This window comes from Oryzias melastigma, linkage group LG11 (assembly GCF_002922805.2).
Source record: "Oryzias melastigma strain HK-1 linkage group LG11, ASM292280v2, whole genome shotgun sequence".
In the NCBI taxonomy this organism is placed as follows: Eukaryota; Metazoa; Chordata; class Actinopteri; order Beloniformes; family Adrianichthyidae; genus Oryzias; species Oryzias melastigma.
This window is the reverse complement of record NC_050522.1, coordinates 1,560,681-1,563,812: the sequence shown is the minus strand read 5'-3', so window position 1 is coordinate 1,563,812 and position 3,132 is coordinate 1,560,681. Positions and strand designations below refer to the sequence as shown.

The 3,132-nt window shown below is 47.9% G+C and overlaps 1 protein-coding gene across 1 annotated transcript in view; it reads left to right on the top strand.

The window, feature by feature from the left end:
• The window catches only part of fndc5b (fibronectin type III domain containing 5b), a 36,205-nt gene that overhangs the window by 28,304 nt on the left and 4,769 nt on the right, over nt 1-3,132 (top strand). The window lies entirely within an intron of this gene.

Below are 3,132 nucleotides of genomic sequence, written 5' to 3'. Positions count from 1 at the left end.
ACACACAGGGAGGAGCAACTTGCAAGGGGAGGAACAACACACAGGGAGGAGCAACATGCGAGGGGAGGTGCAACACAGAGATGGGGAGGAGCAACTTAAAGGGGGAAGAGCAACTCACAGGGGGAGGAGCAATATACGGGGGAGGAGCAACACACAGTTGGAGGAGCAACTCACAGTTGGAGGAACAACACATGGGGGAGGAACAACACAGAGATGGGGAGGAGCAACTTAAAGGGGGAAGAGCAACTTACAGGGGGAGGAGCAATATACGGGGGAGGAGCAACACACAATTGGAGGAGCAACTCACAGGGGGAGGAACAACACATGGGGGAGGAGCAACACACAGGGGGAGGAGCAACACACTGGGGAGGAGCAACATACAGGAGAGGAGCAACAGAAAACAAAGTGTCTGTCCCAGAATTTACCTGCTGGAATTCATATCTGTGTCTGCAGTGCTGCTTGGGAGTGACATCACAACTTCCTGGATTCAAAGTATATTTATACCTGGTAGTGATGATATCCCTCTCTGGGTCTTGGCCTTGATGTGGCGAGAGGGCTTGTGTGTTCCAGTGACCCTGGAGAGCGATATCGCCTGGAGCTCGCTCCTGGTAGGTCACCCTTGGCGGGACGGTCTCCAGGCAGGTTCCAGACAAACAAGACTCCAGCAAGTCGGTGCGCTGTAAGGTGGCAGCCCCACCAGCCGACTATCCTGCGGAGGGCTAACAACCCACCCAGGAGAACCTACTTTGTTACGAAACTGATCAGGAAGAGAAACCGGACTGCCCATCTTGGTAACAGACCCCAGCCTGCCCCCGACCAACGGGTACGGATCAACCTTGGTCTCGGGACCCGTATCGCCACCTGGAACGTCCAAACCCTTCTTCGACCAGGAGCCGCCACCCTGCTATCCAGAGAGCTCTGCTATTATAATATCACACTGGCCAGGCTCTGTGAAGTTAGATGGCAAGGAAGTGGTGAAATAATAGCTGGACACCACTGTTATATCTACAGCGGCCCGGAGAAGCGGACAGGCCTCTATGGCGTGGCCCTTGCCATCCCAAATGCCCTCCGTAAATCCCTCATCAGCTGGACTCCTGTGAGTGACAGATTGCTCTCTGCTCGCTTCCTCCACCAGCACGGCAAGATGACGGTCATTGTTGCCTACGCCCCTACAGAAGTCGCTGATGAGGACGAGAAGGACGAATTCTATGACCAACTGTACCAGGCTGCCGGCCAATCTCCACCACATGATATCACCATCGTACTAACAGATGCCAATGCCACCCTTTCCAGCAGCAAACGGCCACCCGGCACACCTGTGGGCACCATCTTTGCTGACAGAGACACAAATGATAACGGAAACCGCCTTCTCCTGTTCTGCCATCACAACAGCCTCTGTGTTACCGATACCTGGTTTCCACGGAAATTAATCCACCAGTGGACATGGTACAGCCCAGACAGCAGAACAAGGAAAGCGCTGGACCACATCCTGATTTCTCAACGCTGGAAGTCCTTTGTCACCAACTGCCGATTATACCGTGGAGCTGAGGTTGCAACACAGACCACCGTCTTCTGGTGGCTCAGCTCAGGCTAAAGCTTCGAGCCAACCAGAACACCAAGACCTGGCCTCGCAATGATTCCTCCGTCCTCAGAAACCCCAACATCGCCTCAGACTTCAACCATTCCATCTGGCGCACCCTTGGCGCCCTGGCTCTGGACCAAAGGAGTGACTGGCAGACTTTCAAACAGTGTTAATTTCGTTGACGAAAAATTTTCGTCATCGTCTTCGTCAACGACATTATTTATCCAACGAAAACGAAATGAAAACTCCCGCCCAGACACGAAAACTTTAACAAAATTGAAAGACTTTTCCGTCAACGAATAAAAACGAAACTAAAATGCTGATCGAAGACGATATCCAATCATAATGACTGCTGGTGGAGGAGGGCGGGAGCCAATGCAGAGCGATCCAATCAGAACACAGAGCCCTGCAGCCCGCCTGGGAAGATGCTAATTCAATGAATTGTGTCTGTGATAGAGGTGAAAAATGTCTAATCCAGGTAGAAACAGAAAAGTACATATATGGACAAATGTTATATTTAACGCCACCCTCAACAAGACGTTGTGTGGAGCGACATCACAGGCAAAAACACAAGAAAACCAGAGGCGACGTTTGCAGACAAGCCAGCCTGAAATCCACGCAAAGGTAAACATACAAACACGATTATTTCCAGCGTATTGGGCTGAATCCAAATTCTCCCCCTAATGTCAGTAATGCGGTTTTGTTTTAGCATGACGTTTGTAAAGTTATAAACCGATGTTTTAGCGTATTTCCGAGCGCTAGCAGCCCCGCTGCTTCTTCAGATCCACAAGCAGTCACCGGTTTAATCTCCAACTCCATCACGTTACGTGACAACAGCGCCCACTATTGGCCGGCGGTGGTATTACAGTTCATCACAGACATGCTGTTCAAGCACATATAATATGCTCACAGGTGTTCTGGACAGCTTACACCCCATGTTTTTTTATGCATTTTTACACTTGACTCAATACAAGTTTTTTTTGTTAAGACATTTATAATAAGACGGATGTTATTTACACATATTTACATGTGACCAGCACAGAATATCATGAAATTCATGTTTTGTCCACATGTAATATGTGCAGCCAAGATCCCGTTGCTGCATTTTAAGTTTGTGCAAGGCTGGATTTCTTTTGTTGGCCGCACGTATTTAAAATTAAACCTAAAGTTAAAGTCCCATTAACTGTCACACTCCTAAATGTGTGAAATGTGTTCTCGACATTTGACCCATCCCCTGGTGGAGCCGTGAGCTGCAGAGACAGCAGCACTCAGGAAACATTTGCTTGTTTAACCCTAACCATAACCATAATCCTAACCTTAACCCCTGTCCTCTGAGTCAGTGCGACTGAGAAAAAAGGTTATCACTGGCCGCACGTTTTTTGAAAATTACATACAAATAGACACTTTCTTTTTGGAAATAAGATGGAATTATATTTATTTTTACTTTTAATGTGTTTTAAGTTGTTGAAGCTGAATTAACAGAAATTACAAGTTTGGAAAGAAAAGTGAGGTAAAATGTTTCTTTTTTACAAATTAGTAAAATCTGTGCG